The sequence below is a fragment of the Seriola aureovittata genome, chromosome 7, assembly GCF_021018895.1.
Source record: "Seriola aureovittata isolate HTS-2021-v1 ecotype China chromosome 7, ASM2101889v1, whole genome shotgun sequence".
Lineage (NCBI taxonomy): Eukaryota > Metazoa > Chordata > Actinopteri > Carangiformes > Carangidae > Seriola > Seriola aureovittata.
This window is the reverse complement of record NC_079370.1, coordinates 26,949,517-26,965,610: the sequence shown is the minus strand read 5'-3', so window position 1 is coordinate 26,965,610 and position 16,094 is coordinate 26,949,517. Positions and strand designations below refer to the sequence as shown.

General features: G+C 43.0%; 1 long non-coding RNA gene across 2 annotated transcripts in view; it reads right to left on the bottom strand.

The window, feature by feature from the left end:
- Positions 1-15,742, bottom strand: part of LOC130172670 (uncharacterized) — a 28,152-nt gene extending 12,410 nt beyond the window's left edge. Inside the window, exons 1-2 of one of the 2 annotated variants that reach the window (XR_008828313.1) lie at positions 15,329-15,742; positions 3,650-3,703 (exon numbers count right to left, since the gene is read on the bottom strand). This is a non-coding gene — a long non-coding RNA (uncharacterized LOC130172670). The remainder of the gene's footprint in view (positions 1-3,649; positions 3,704-15,328) is intronic. The other variant, XR_008828312.1, reaches the window with a different exon arrangement.
- Between the last annotated feature and the right edge of the window lie 352 nt (positions 15,743-16,094).

The window sequence follows — 16,094 nt, the reverse complement described above, 5'->3', positions numbered from 1 at the left end:
CGACCTCTAGATGTCACCTAGCAACAAAACCTAACTATGTTGTCATAATGACCTGCTGCACAGACGACCTGTGGGTATAAGATGTAAAGTATCTTGGGGAATTCTACAGCGTAGCAATATATTAAGTGAGCTCAGATGTGCGCTACTGTTTTGAGGCTTTTCTACTTTGTGTATTTACATTTGCCTTTAGTTGTTGTTCACCAATCACATGGAGTCATCTGCAACACACTCTCTGGATCTCGACGTCACTGTAAATGAGTGAAACCTCGACGATCTATGAGAGTTTAAGTAAAATAAATGAGGAAATTTGATGCTACTTTTTAGGTCCACACCATTTCAGAGAAAAACAATGGTCACGCTTGGACCCTTTCATGTAAGCTAGGCTACCTCACCTGGATCCACCTGGGTGGAAACACTTCACACAACAGGGAATCTTACGTTTATGAAGTTTACTTAACTTCAGCAGGTGAAAACAGAACACAGAGCAGTTTACATCAGTGATCTACGCAGTTAAACTGTGCTGCGGATAAAACTGAGAAAAAAAGTCAAAACTTTAGATTTATAATGTACAACTATTTTGATGTACTATGATATATGAAACAATCGATCTAGTTGAAATCAGTGCAAATCAGAGGCACAATCAGGAACTGGCAGGTGACTTAAAGGCTGTGGAGCCTCTTTAATTTCACCGTGGTGGAGCCATTTTGTTGCAGCTGCAGAGAGGAAAGAGGAGCGGTGATTCTACACTAGTTCGTCTTTGACTGGATGTTTGGCAGGCGTGGCACACTGCAGCAGCACTGAACCAGCTGGCATCCACGGATAGACAGACAGGAAGAGGGAGGGGGGGAGGGAGGGAGGGAGGGAGGATGCAAGTAGAAAGCGACGGATGAAGAGGTGGAGGAAGAGCGAGGTGGATGTAAAGGGAGAAAAGAGGAAAGACACACTCATATAGAGGGGAAATGTAGTATGTTGCTCTGACTGACTTGCACCATCACCTCTCCTCCTGTGCACGGTGGTGCCGCTGAGCATCCCATCTCTCTCTCTCTCTCTCTCTCTCTCTCTCTCTCTCTCAAATTGAGTCATCATCCGCAGAGCCAGTGGTGCCAAATTACCAGCACCTATTAAATTGTTGCTTTTCCTAATTAGCTTCCACGTGAACTCAGAGGCTCAACGTCCCAAAAATGTGTGTCACTCTTATAATCCTTCCTGCAGAGTAATTTAAATCAGAGGTAGCTACCTTTAGGCTACGCTGTGGCTGGAGTCATTTCCAGGCCACATTAAATGATAGGATCTGTAATAAGACTGAAATGTAGCTCAGCTGATTGAGCCAGGTGAAGGAGGGAGCTCTTGTTATATTAATCCTAATGTGAAAATGATGGAGGAAAAATGAAGTCAGAAAGCGATTAAATGATTAATCCCACAAGGAGCTGGACGTGTGAATTGCGTAACTAAAGTTATATTGATGCATTTATGCAATTATGTAATCTGCTAAATACTTAAAAGGGCGCGCATGCAAATTGAATACGGTGACTCGCGGCTACAGCACAGGTGCACGTGAGCGGAGGCAGGATTATCAGATTGAATCCAACCCAGAAACTCAAAACTAATTAAAACATTGTCAGACACAAGAGCTTTATCTCACCAACAAGTTTGTTTTGTGTTTAGAGGAAATTTTAAAATGAGAACTTTCAGGGATGAGAGTGAAAGCTCAGGATTATTTCCAGGTTGCTGTGGCGTTCCTTGGGATTTGTGTGTGTGTGTGTGTGTGTGTGTGTGTGTGTGTGTGTGTGTGAGCTGGAGCCTAGTCACAGTGGACTCGAGGACGCACCTCCGCTGGCTGGAAATTTAAAATGTTCACACTGAAGCATGAAGACGAGGACGGTGTACACTCAGGAGAGAGAGAGGTCACTACGCTATGTGGGTCAACAACACTGAGAAAAAGTAGATCCTCAGCGTCTGCATCTAGTGCACGACGGCTTTAATTGTCGAGGTCGGTGAGGAACGCTCAGAATGAAGAGAAGTCAGTATCAACGTATTGGAAATACAAATAAAGGGTTCCTTCTAGCTTTCTCTAATTTCCTGGAAATGTTCTCAGTAATTTTCTGGTATGTAGGTTGACTCCTGTGACATCCCATAAAGAAATGTAGGCCCAACATATGATATACATGCCCCTATATCAAGAGTGATGTTGCCATATAAAGTATGTCACCTGTAAGGGGATATACTGTGACAGATATACATCCTCTGGACATATAAAGGTATACATTTATAATATATATGAAATGCCAGTTTATCAATACAATATACTTAAAACATAAAAAATCTTTTTGTCCTTTATGTATGATTTTCTAATTAATTTCTTCTTCTCATTCATTTTAAACATATATGTCTATATTTCATACTTACATATAACGTATATTGATGAGCTTTGGGATGAATATATATTGATGAAACATATATAAGTTAGTAAGTAAGTTCATTTTAGCATCTTTCACAGATAAAAATCACAAAGTGTTTTACAACATAAAACATACACAAGTTCAAGAAATATCAAAATAAAAGCAGTACGGTAAATAAAAAGCAATAAAATTAATTAAAATATGACAATAAAAGCAATAAAATAAGTAAAGAGCTGCACAATAAAAGGGGGAGCTATTCAAATAGACTGTCAGAATAAAAATGAAGGCCAGGAGGAAAGCGCTCCATAATTTAGGAGCCACGGCTTGAGAGGCACGGTCGCCTCGAGTCCTACAGCAGGTTCGAGGGACGGCCGGTAATCTTTGCTCAGAAGACCTGAGAGCCCGACTTGTTGTGTAAAGGAGGAGGAGGTCAGCAATATATTAAGTCTGACCATGCAAGGCTCTAAAGGTGAGCGCCAGTATTTTAAAATGGATAAGGAATTTGACGGGGAGCCAGTGGAGGGAGGATAAAACTGGTGTGATGTGTATTCTCTTGTTATTTCGGATTAAAAGCTGGGCAGCTGCACTTTGGACGGTTTGGAGACGATTCACAGAGGTTTGATTCAGACAGCTACAAAGAGCATTACAACAGTCTAAACCAGTAGAACTAAAAGCATGAACAATCATCTCCAACTCGGCCATGGTCACCACAGATCTGCGTTTTGAGCGTGTGAGATGGTTAACGTGATTATCAAGAGACAGGGACTGGTTGAACATGACAACTACATTTCTAAGGTTGTGATGAACACAACCAATCAACAGCCCCATACGTTGCTGGATTTTCTGGACCAATTACGAGAGCTTCAGTCCAGCATTAACATACATGTTTGTATTAGCTACACTTATATGAAATTGTTCTAATTTCTAACAGGTTCTATGTAATTTCTACATATGAAGAAATGACATAGAACCTGTGAACCAGTGAAGTCTTGTTCTCACTTTACTCTCCTTTCTGCCACTTTTAAAGGTCATTCATTTGTACAACGACTAATATCATTTTTTAATAGAGAGATTGATTCAAATTTTCTGTGTTTCTTGTTAACACTTCACTTCTGAGTGAAATTTGAAAGGAAGAAACTGAAGAACGAACAAATTTCAATAAGATCAGACCTTTTCCTCCACACTGATGAAGGAAACAGACAGTAAACAGGCAGTAAACAGGCAGTAAACAGTTTGCAGTGACTCCCTACCTCTCAGCTGACTCCAGGGCTGCAGGTAGAAAACCCAGAGCTGTGACGTCCAGTCTGCAGGAAGAAAGAAATGTCGGAGTAATTCATTTGTTTCCCTTTAACAATAATAATTGTCACTGGGGTGTGTCTCACAGATCGGACTGTGACTCCTTACGCACACACACACACACACACACACACACACACACACACACACACCGACACATACCTTTTAATTCCTTGCAATAAATCATGTAAGATTGGTCATTGACCACATACAGACATGGGGTGTGTTTGCGTGTGTGTGTGTGTGTGTGTGTGTGTGTTGTGTGTGTGTGTGTGTGTGTGTGTGTGTGTGCGTGTGGGCTTGTTTTACTATATTCAAAGGGTCTGAAAACCAGGAGCCAACTTTACCTGCTGGGTCTGACAGCTTTATGGACCCAACAAGTTTAAATGGCTGATTGAGGGTTCAGACTTGGTTCTAGGGTTCATGGTGATGCGTTCAGGTTCAGGGTCAGGGTCAGGTGAGGGTAAGGAGCTGGGGAATGCATTATGTCCCCATGAATATGCTAAATCAAGGGTGTCTGTGTTTGTGTATTGTCCCTGTAGCCTGTGTGTGTATGTGTGTGTGTGTGTGTGTGTGTGTGTTTGCTGCCTCCCTATTGACTGTGTGTCTCCCAGGCGCTGCAGCTGTGATGAGGTCCGCCCTGTGTTGATAATAAGCTCGTTAATCATGCCAGCTCCCACTCTGTGTCCTGTGACTATGATTATCAACATTGATTGGCTGTGGAGAAAGCAGCCGCTGCCTCTGGACCAATGGAGGCAGAGGTTGTTGGGGTGTAATGGCAGAGCGGACAGCTATTGATTTAAGCATGAGAGGAGACTAAATGGAATCCGACTGTTTTGGCTCGGCACTGAGACAGTTCTCAGCGGTGCTGGTCTGGAGTCTGTGCAGGTTCTGGTTCAGGGTGTCAGAGCAAACTGAAGGCACAGACATTGCGACATTGTGGTTAACCATACAATTTAAATTCTTAAAGATCTCATTCTGTCGGCAAACTGTCATCTGAAATAACTCGACAAGTGTTAAGAGAGCCTGTTCATCTGCTGGAAAACAAGGGGAATGTTAAAGAAAAGCCTGAATTGAAAAATAATGTAAGGTTTCAGGTCACTGAATCACACAAATTAAAAAAAGCTCCAACATCACATTTGGGATTTTGAATATATTTATTTTTTTGAAACTCTTCATTTCAGAATGAAATAGGATTTTGCTTCTAATAGGAAATAAAATATAATAAAGAGAGTCTTTTGGTTAACGCCACAAGCTTCACATAAAGAACCAATGAACACCGATGTGTCATGAAGAAGATCACACACAGTACCTAAGGTTAATAATTCCTTTATTTTATTTATTTCATTAATTATTATTGTTCTCTGTAAAACTCATTTCTTACACATCACACACTGTTACCATCATTCTGACATTGTTTTAAGTCCACAGCAGAATATGTCTCCTGTTCTTTGTTATGTTGAACGGCTAAAAATATAAGATGTCTGTGTTGTTGAGCTGTGTTCAGCTGATGCAATAAAAACTAAATAGTCACTCATTACTATGAGAACTTTATAAAATGACAGGTCCCAGTTACTCTGCTGTTAGCACAGTACTGAGTGGCTGTTTAAATGAATGGACTCTGGATGCAATGACTTAACTGTCTATTGTTTCTATATATCATCCTTTATTATCAAATTTAAATATTTATAATATAGTCAATGACATCACATGTACTGTCATCCCTAAAGTAATACTGATCATCTGACTGATCCCACACACACACACTCACACACACACATGCGCGCGCTATTGTATTTATGAAAAGGAAACACACACGACAAATAACTACAAACACATAGAGAGTTTAGCTGCTGGTTCGTCCTTTACACTGAACAATCTGAAACATCGGTTCATCCCAACTGTTTGACTTTCCTCTGACAGAATCCAGCGATGGAGAGGTTTTTGGTTTGTGATGTGTGTCTCTGAGACGTCTGCCTCCACCACCACACAACAGTTTGTGACGGTTTAAGAAAGAACATTTAAGACTATGCTCAGTATCCTTGTTAGTTTTAGTTTTACCTGAACTTATTTCTTCTGAAAAAATAGTCCCTGTGTCTGAATATCATGGAATGGTGGCAAACAGAGGTGAACTGCTCCTTCAAACCCACTGAAAGTCACTATGCTTTATTCAATCAGGCCTAATATATAAAGTATATATAGCACTTTAAGGTGCACTGCATTCAGATGACAACAGATCTTTGTTGAAGACATGCTGAGTGCTGTACGACAATCTCTCTCCTCCTCCCCGTGAAATGAGGATGTGGAATTAGGGTGGCCTAAAAAAGACAATGGAATAGAAAGATGAGACTCGAGGGTCCAGTCAAAATTACCTCAGTCTGTTCCTCAAACCAAAGCTAATGTGTCCTCACAACGCTCACGCACACACACACACACACGGCCTTGAATAGCTCACTGCATTAGCTTTAAACTGCATCACTGCATCACAGGAAAGTTACCACGCGATCTGTCACACACATTCTCCTCTGAAGATCTTTGTTCTCTTTTCGGAGGTGATCTGAACTGTGTGAGAATCTGAGGACAAGGAACCAAGAAGTGACAAACACCTTTTTTTTTTTTTTTTAAAGCCCACGAGCGGCTTCTCAAAGCCCTCTGATTTCAAGTCTCTGTTGGGATCAAGAGGTTTTTTACGAGGGCCGTTTATGCCGATGTTCTCGATGTAATCGTGCACCTGGTTCAACTCCGCTCGTCCTCCAGCCTCCAGCCTCCCAGTGAGACACCACTCAGCCCAACAGCGCCAGAACCAGCAGAGAAAGCCAGAATTAAAAAGATAGAAGGAGGAAGAGGAGGACACAGCGAGGCCACACACATAAATCCTCTCACAAGTCTGCACACACACACACACACACACACACACGTCTGATAAAACTCTGCTAAACTCTGTTACTCAATTAATGTCTGGTTTTATCTGGTTTTAACACACCTGCCGTCCTCAGCTGGAATTAAAGCCTCACCTCTTTCTCTCTCCCCCTCAGCTGCCCCCCCCCCCTCTGAGTAGCTAAGCGCAGTGTGTGGGATTAGGTTGCTGTGGTAATAACTTCCAAAACGCAAAGATTCGTCTTCCCCCGTATTCAAAGAGACTTTAGCTTTTATAAACAGAACCGCCTCAGACTTCACGTACAACTCCAGGTTTTAAACCATGTCTGTCTTTTCTAGTTTCATCGTGTTAAAGAACCGGCGCGGCGTCGTCGCCGTCGCCTTTATTCTTTATTTCTCTGCTGCAGAGTTTTCTGGACGCGACCATGCCGAGCGGGGCTAATGCCATGAACTGTCTTGTTCACTGTTTTCCACAATGTTTTGCAGTTCAAATGGCGGATTGGAAAGTGCTGACATTCCGGTGGCGGATATTGCTCTCTTGCCCGCCAGCGCCCTAAATCCCCTGTTGCGAGGAGTGTGGTGTGAAATCCATTTAGCACAGATTCTTGCAAAAGGCTTGTCATCTCATTGAAGAGATCCCACTGAAATCTGGAAGAAGCCTTTTACTGTAGGTGTTAAAAAAAAAAGAAAAGAAAAGGAAAAAAAAAAAGCATATTTCTCCCCGTCTTTGTCTCTCAGTCTGTTTCTTTGTCCCTTGTCCAGTTTCCTGTGAGAAAGAAGTGTCTGCTGGTGGTAAACAAAGATGGCTGCTCTGTCACGGTGGGGTTAGTCTTTCATAAAACGTGTCAGGAGACTTTACACAGTCCTGGTCCTGAGGCACGGGAGCACTAACAGGCATGAGTGAGGGTTTATCATGTCTTTTATTTCAGCATGAGGAGCTGCTGGTGCATCAGTCATGTTAGTCCCAGCTTGTTACTCTGGTCTCATTGTGACTAAAGAGCATTGTTCAGGTCTGCAAACAGCACCGCAAGCTTCCCCTGCGTTTACTCTCAATCCAAACCTTTTCTTCCCACAAAACTGCAAACAAACAAACAAAAAAATCACTAAAAACTGTGCTTTTCTACAAGAGTGGAGTCACATGGCCTCAGAAGGAGAAGTCTCTGACATGCTCTCTCTCTTTTGTCTGAGAGTGAAAGGTCTCGTACAGCTGCTCTTAAAGCAACATCACGGTTTAGTGCAAATTCTCTCTCTAATCCGAAACATGAACGACAGATGACGAACGACCGAGTTTAAAAAGCATCGATTAACCGTGGCTGCATCAGCATGAAGCCTAGTTTAAGCCAATCAGAAGTGGTCCTGATGAGAGTGTGTGTGTGTGTGTGTGTGTGTTTCAGGTCTGGATGCCTTTGTGTGCAGCTATATGTCAAACAAAGGGCCGCTACGCCGGCCTGCCTGCCGTCCGTACGCCCAGGCTGGGGGGGAGGGAGGACAGAGATGTGGTCTGGTCTGTGTGTGTGTGTGTGTGTGTTTTGAGTGGGGGGTGGGGGTGGTGGGGGTTCTGTCTGCAGGAAGCAACCAGCCGTGTGAAATCCTCCACACTGACTCTCTCCTCCTCTCTGACTCCTTTGTGCTCTATTTCCTTCACTCCTCTCTCCTCTCCCTTCATTTTCATCACGATCCTTTACCTTTCACCCTCTTCTTCTCTCTCCAGTTTCTCTCTCCTCCTTCCTCCCTCCTCCTGCTCTTTCTCTCTGTCCCTCACATGTCATCCAGCGCACAGCCGGGAGCTAATATTAACTAGCAACAAATTATAATAGAAAGTTTACCGCCCATTACAGCTCCTTTGGTGGGAGACAATCTTTGATATGGAAATGCTGCCACTGCTGTGTAGGATGCATACATATGCACTACATCTGATTCTGCATGTGTGCAGCTCTGACTGTGCCCCTGTGTGTGTGTGTGTGTGTGTGTGTGTGTGTGTGTGTGTGTGTGTGTGTGGGAAGACAATGTGAAATGGAGGGTGTATCCTGAGGGAACCCTGTTGTAAACTGTTTTGACAAATTGGGACTGAGGGTGCGTTATCTCTGGGGCTTTTCTGAGGGCTGCTCGTTGCCCACAGCCAATATACACACACATCAGACTGACACATAACAAATGGTAGGTGTGGATGATGGAGTTACTATGAGCCAATAAGCTCTTTAATGTATTCAAACCCGCTTAGCCGCACTAAGTACCCAAGTGCTCAAAGTAGAGAAAGCTCAGCGCGCGCTAACAGGAAGTCAGGCGATGGGAACAAAGAAATATGAGTGTACAGTGATCATTCATCGCTTTAATGGTTAGAATTCAAATGTTTCTGAGCAAAAAGAGGAAGTAAAAAAGAAATTAAATTCAAAATAATTCCAATAAATCACTGACACGATGCAGCCAAAGACTGAAGGAATCCAGAAACACAAAGACAAAAAAAAAGGGCTTACCTTTCAGTTCCACAGCCAAAGAGTCTCTCCCACTCTTCACACACACGCACGCACGCACGCACGCACACACACACACACACAAACACACACACACACACACGGTCATCACACATGTGCTCCCACGCGCTCAAACACACCGTGTGCGAGGAGGGAAAGAGACGAGAACCCATCATTGTTCTCATAACCCCTCCCACACTGATGCGTAGCTCTGTTTGGATGGCAACATGTAGGAGTAGCACTCTCTCTCTCTCTTTCTCTCTCTCTCTCTGTCACACACACACACACACACACACACACACACACACACACTCACTTTTTTCACAGTGTCTGGATAAAAAACATGCAGCATCAACAGTCTACCTTGTTTCAGCCTCCGTCTACTCCAGGAATTCCATCACACACACACACACACACGTCCTCCACTCCTATATGCTCACAGCAAACAGCACACAAAGACTCACTCACAGATCATGTGATCATGTGATGTGTGTGTGATGCATGCATGTGAGAGCATGTGGTGTCTTTCCAGTCCCTGCTCCTTATCAGCCCTTTTGCGTACACTGTGTGTTTGTGCACCCTGCTGTGATGATGTCCGCTGTGTATTTTGGGTATATACCTCTGTGTGCTGTAGTAATGCAGCAGCTCCGTGCCCCTATGTGTGTGTGTGTGTGTGTGTGTGTGTTTAGCCAGAGGGGGTTAGGTGTTAGGATAAACAAACAGGCACCTTTACAACCCCTCGTTCTGCTCAGCCATCGGGGAGGAAACAGCTCTCACATCCGCTCTATTAGTCCCGAGGGGCAGTGTGGCTACATGTACTTAGCCCCTCTGCATTATTGATAGCTGGTAATGGTGCCATTACTACAGGATAGGAAGCTGGTGGGTGTTCTAACACAGGGCTGATGAGGACACGTGAGGAATCAAAGTCCGTCGGCCCGAGCTGGGCCAGAATCTCTTTAAAAAAGAGGCAGAGGAGGTGTTTTCACTGCGGGCACGGCTACTTTCTGCTGATTACACAAACGTCACACAAGAAAAAGGAAGCTGATGAATGTTTTAGTTTATGGCGATTTGGAGACATCACGCTTTTGGGAGCTGTGCCGGTCTGAACCGGGCCGGTCTGGGTGACTTTCTGCTGACTGCAGCGTTGAGTCCAGCCAAGTCGCAAACGAGGCTGTACGTGCTCTCTGAGTGAGGTGACTCACAGCGGCACTGACGGAAATCTTCCAAACAATCACACCACCATCTTTAACAAGAGTGTCTGACGGCCTAAATGTAAATGTGTGTGTGTGTGTGTGTGAGTGAGACACAAAACAGAGAGACATTTACAATCTGTCCAACTAATCAAGAATACACACATACACCACACACACACACACACACACACTCACGCATAAAAAAATTAATTTTATTATAATTACTTTATTTGTTAATTAGCACATTTGTTCCATATAATCCTGTAATGAGCATTAACAAGGTGTCAGTCTGATATGCTTTCACAACCTCCTTAATAGTTTTGTTAAACTGTCGTTTTCAGATGATATGTAATTAAATTAAATTAAAAAGTGAAACTGAAGTCACATTTGTAATAATGAAACTGGAATTCAAACAAATTTTTCAACACATTTAAAACGAGTCAGAAAAGTGATGTGTGAAAACACTCAATGAAAATCTAATTACATTTATAAGTAACACACACTAAGTGACGATGGTCTGATGTGTGTACTAAATTATTTTGTTGGACTTTCACTGTATTTTCAGCTGCAGGTAAATGCAGCAGGAAGTAAAACAGTGTTAAAGGCTGAGTTAAACGTCACACTGTCGTTACCTCTGGTGCCCTCATGTTTGTGTAAATCTAGACCTGATAGAAAAAGCAAAACCTATTCCTATTCCCATTTTCTTACTAATTTATATTAAAAATATTTTTTTTTAAATATTGAAAGCTCATTTTTGTCATGTTAAACATTTTATACATGAGTTTATACATTGTTTTTGTCTGCATACAGAATTAAATGTTTATATGGTAAAAACCTAACCTGAAATACAAATGATAAATATATTACATATTAGTATTTCCATAACCTGTGTGTATATGTAAACACACACACACACACACACATATATATATATATATATATATATATATACAGTATATGTGTGTGTGTGTGTGTATATGAACATACATACATATATACATACATACATCACACCACACTACACAGAAAGGTAATTAAGTAAGTTCCTTTTTGATATGCCTGGTTGCTATAGAGACGGTCATGTAACAGCGAAGTGTGAGGCTAAAGATAAGCAAGCTTCAGAAGTCAAGGTGATGTGTTCTAAATATTACTTACTGGTTATTTATTTTTACAGTTCATGTGTTTTTTAAATGGAATTTATTTGTGTTGCTAATGTGTGCTGGATGCTAACCATAAGGCATGCTAACATATATGGTATGGTTTTTTTTCTAGGATGTGTGACAAAAGCTCATTTCCACTCTAATTTTTTTTTTACTGAAACAGATGTCCAGAGTGTTAAAGTTAATATTCCACCCTGGAATCTGTCATCTGACAATAAATAAATAAATGAACAGAACACAAAAACACCAGCTTTTTCAGAGAGAGGTGGAAAGAAAGCAACATTTTTTGTGGCAAACCTATGTAGACTTTAATTTGAAAACACTTGAATTTCATGTGTTGAGATAGAATATCTAGTCAAGTGTAACTATCAGGGTGGTTTGGCTTTTAGAGAACGATTTAGTGTGATTTACATTTTGAATTCAGATTTTTTTTTTTACAGAGAACAAAGCAGAAGTTGCTCAGAGAGTCACGAAGAGTAAATTCAACATTGTCCAGAAATGCTGTTGGTCGTCTGTATATAATGTATATAGAATGTTTTCAACAGGGAAAATGTGCATAAGAAATCTACATGAAATTTTGGCAACTGAGACCTCATATGTTCAGTTTCAGGCTGTGTTCCCTTAAAACAATAGAAATCTAGTTTGACTCAAAAAAAAAAAAAAAAAATCCCAAGGTCCCTTTATGAGCTTTTACCAAAGATTTCAACCACATCTCATTCATATGTATGTAACATGTGGAGAACATGTACCAGATGTTACATAAACATGTCAAATAAATGCATTTTCTTCTGAGGAAATTATTTAAAATTGAAAAACAGTGTGTCATGTGGTGTAAATGATGATTTCTATTGTTGGAATAAAATGACAAAACTCACATTGTCAGAGCAGCGATGACCAGGACGTGTTTTTACACAAAATAAATGATAAGAATGTCAAAACTTCTTTGACTTTTCAGATTGAAAAGAACCTGAGTTTAAGTTTCAACCCTTAAATTTATTCCTCAAACACCTATTTACTAATTACTGTATACATGATATGAAATTCACAAAAAAAATTAAACTAAAATGATCCTGTTTGAAAATACACTTCCTGTGTGTGTCTATGCATTTTTGATTTATTTTAGAAGCAATCAAACATACGCAGTTACACACACACACATTTGATAAGAGCTTTAAAAAAAAAAAAAAAATCAGCTGTCATGAGGAGGCTGTTGTAAAATCTTATAAAAGATGAAATGTTCTGGTATTTCACTGCGTTCACACAAACGCGTCGCTGTGTTTGGAGTGTTTTGTCAGTGAATGCCACACCCAAGGGCCCTCACACACACCGAACGGACACCATACACTCCTCCGCTTCGATGGCCGACTCACACACAGACTCAGGGTCAGCGCCCGACGCTGCTACATGAAACAGGAGGAGCGGCTCGCTGTGAGGTGATACTGCTCGTATCCTCACATTATCCTCTGCAGAGGGAAACCGCAGCCCCGGCTAACGCGGCTGGCGCCTCGCAGGCTCCTGGAGACGGGGAAGGATGACCAAGCATTCAGCAAGAGCAGCAGATTGAATTACCGCTGATCAGATTAAACAAAAACAAATTGAACTGGGGACGTGGAGTTTTTTTGCGAAACGCCTGCTTCGATGTAGAATTACACTTTGCTAAATTTACCGGCAGCTTTTCCACCAACTTTGTTTTCTTCCAGACATCAGAATGAGATGAACTAATGAGAGATATTCTAATTTTTACAGTGGGTGTTTGTATGTGTTGATAATGATTCACAGCTGTGGGGGTTTGTTGCGTTACATGGTAGCACACAGTAACTGCTTTGTGTGCTTCGATATTCAAATTATTGCCTGCTTGCTGGCATGTGAGAGCGCTTAGGCCTGCGGGCCAAACACAAGTCCAAATACATAAACTAATACGATATCAGTGTCAACGCTTTGGGCAATTATTAGCACATAAAAGAAGCTGTTAGATGAAGGGGTGGTGGTGGACTGATCTCCTCTACGATAAAGGTTGGAGAGAAAACAAGAGGAGAGAGGAAATATGTATGAGTGTCCAGAAATATCACCCCAGATAGAGCGGACCTAAGGGGGGGGGGTGAGTACCTGCTCTCTCCCGGCCTACTAATGAGACACACACACACACACTTCCTCCCGTCTGCGCCGTTTAATGCAAATAAGCACAACTATGAAATGTTCGACACCATCCACCGTCATATTTCCATATTTTTGTGAGAAAATCTGCAGCCTGTTTCCTGTGGACAGGAAGCTCACAACCCCACGCTCTCCACGAGAGGGTCAACAGCGCCTCTTTGTTTCACTGTGAATCCAGCTGGTTAAAGATATTACAGCGCCGCAGCCTTGAATGCGAGCATGATTTAGTTTGGTTATGGATTAATTAGCGAAACACACGTTAATACTTCGTCAATAACAGCGGCGGAAAAGCTTTTTGTTCGAGCTACAGATCTCAGACAAAGTGAGAAAAAAAAATCACTGACCCCACCTCTTCAGGACTGTGCATTTACAGCAGCAGTATGGCTTTGTCTTATGATGCTGAATTCCTTTTTCCTCCTGTGCAGCCTTCACAAAAAGAGAAAGTGACTTAATTCCACAGAGGGAAAAAAAAAAAAAAACCGCTGCAGGAAAAAAAAAAAAAAAAAGGAGCATAATGATCTCTTCAGACCAGGTGAGCCCGTCCACAGGGGTCCCCATCAGCTCAGCTCCACCACTGCCACATCCACAATCTCCATGACAACCACTTAACATGATGACCCCCTCACCATGACGACCTCTGTCACCCAGCTGTCCTCCTGGGGCCTGTAATGGAACTAATATGGCTGCTATGGAGCAACCTGTGAGACTGCGCCCACCACCGCCACCTCCTCCCCCTCCTCATCCTCTCTTCTTCTCCCCTTTAATTCCTCTACCCTCGGAGGGGTTAAAGCAACTAAATCTGGTGGAAGTTTCTCTCATCCAGACAATAAAAGCCACTCTATCCTGATGGCTCCAGCGGGTTAAGAAACCCTTCACCTCCCAGCACAGGAATCAATTGGATCTACAGAGCTGCTAACCAACAACCTAAAAGCTGCCTGCGACTGTGGCCTCTGTCTCTCTCTCTCTCTCTCTCTCTCTCTCTCTCTCTCTCGTAGCCTGGAGGAAATTCATCTCCTCTGGCCTCCTGCTGGAAAGTTCCTTGAATGGCTGCTCTAACCCAGTTTAGGGCCCAATTGCTTGGTTATTTTGGAATTGAGCTGTTTGTGCTGAAAATGAGAGGACGATTGTGTGCTGCAGGAATGTGCAAGCAGAAGTACAACCCAAACACACACACACACACACACACACACACACACACACACAGCAGCTTCTTAAAGCATCCCTTTGTCTCTGGGGGTTGCATAATGATTCCATGACAGCCTGTCAGACATCATATGAAATTGATTCCACAAAGCCAAGGCGGCTCTCTCTGCGCCATTATCTGTAACCGCTGACGACTCCGCTCTTCATCAGCCTCTCTTATCTCTTATTATGTTATAAAAATGGCCCGGCCCGAACTGCGCTCGGCGGACAAAGAGGAAGAGGGTGTAAAAGTGCAGGAAACACTGTCAGGACCAGTTTCGGAAGTGTTAAAGTCTAGTTAAGGAGGTGACATCTTCCTTTAAAAGTGCCACGGAGCGTTTCACCTGCACCACTAACCGGGACAGTGTTTACTAGAAATACGTGTTTTCTACTTCATCCAAAGACTGCAGGTTCAAGCGTGTGCTCTGTGTGACACTCGGCCTGCAGGCCTCACAGAGAGGGCTGTGTTAGACATACATTAAGATGCTGTGGTGTGTAAATGCATGAATGAGTGTGTGTGTGTGTATTGGATGCACATGCATGTGTGGCACGCTGGTGTGTGTGTGTGTGTGTGTGTGTGTGCGTGTGTGACTTACCCCCGGCTGTCCCTGAGGGCTGAACATGCTCTGACAGCGCTGATGCTTCTCAGTGTCCCACTCCTCTTTCAGCTTTCATCTACAGTCTGTTCGCTATCACTCAAAACTCCCTCCTCTCCTCCGCTGACTCACTCTCTCCTTCTTTTCTACCGCTTCTGTCTCTCCGTGTCATCTCCATCCTTCCTGTCTCGCTCTCTTCCTCCCTATTCTGTCACCTTTGTCCCTCTTTCTTTCTTCTTTCCCTCACTCCCCTTGCTCTGCTTCTTTTCCTTACTTTTTCTCCTCCACTCATCTCTCTCCCTCCCTCCCTCTCTCATCTTTTTCTTCTCCTCCTCTCTGTCACCCTCACCAGCGCTCCAGGAGCTTGGTATCGCTGTCTCTCAGCTGGCACAGAGAACAGGCAGACACATGGGAGGGCTGTTTTGTAATCCAGCAGGTCATACCACCCTAGCACAGGAATGGGGGGGTGCTGATGGGAGAGAGGGAGGGGAGGGGGAGGGAGGAGTGAGCAGACCTATACTGCTACCTTCCAACCTATACCTTTCTTGCATCCCTCCGTCTGCGAGCCGATGGTCTCTCCCTTTTTTCCCACCGACAACGGGAGGTCTAGCCTCGCTACATCCTCTCTGCGCGTTGAGGTTTTAGGAATGAGCAGAGGGAGGGAGGGAGGAAGGAAACAAGGAAGGGAGGAAAGAAGAGAGAAAATGGAAATGGGAGGAAGTGTGTAAATGAAAGGGTGGATGAGAGAGGAGAGGAGAGGGATGGG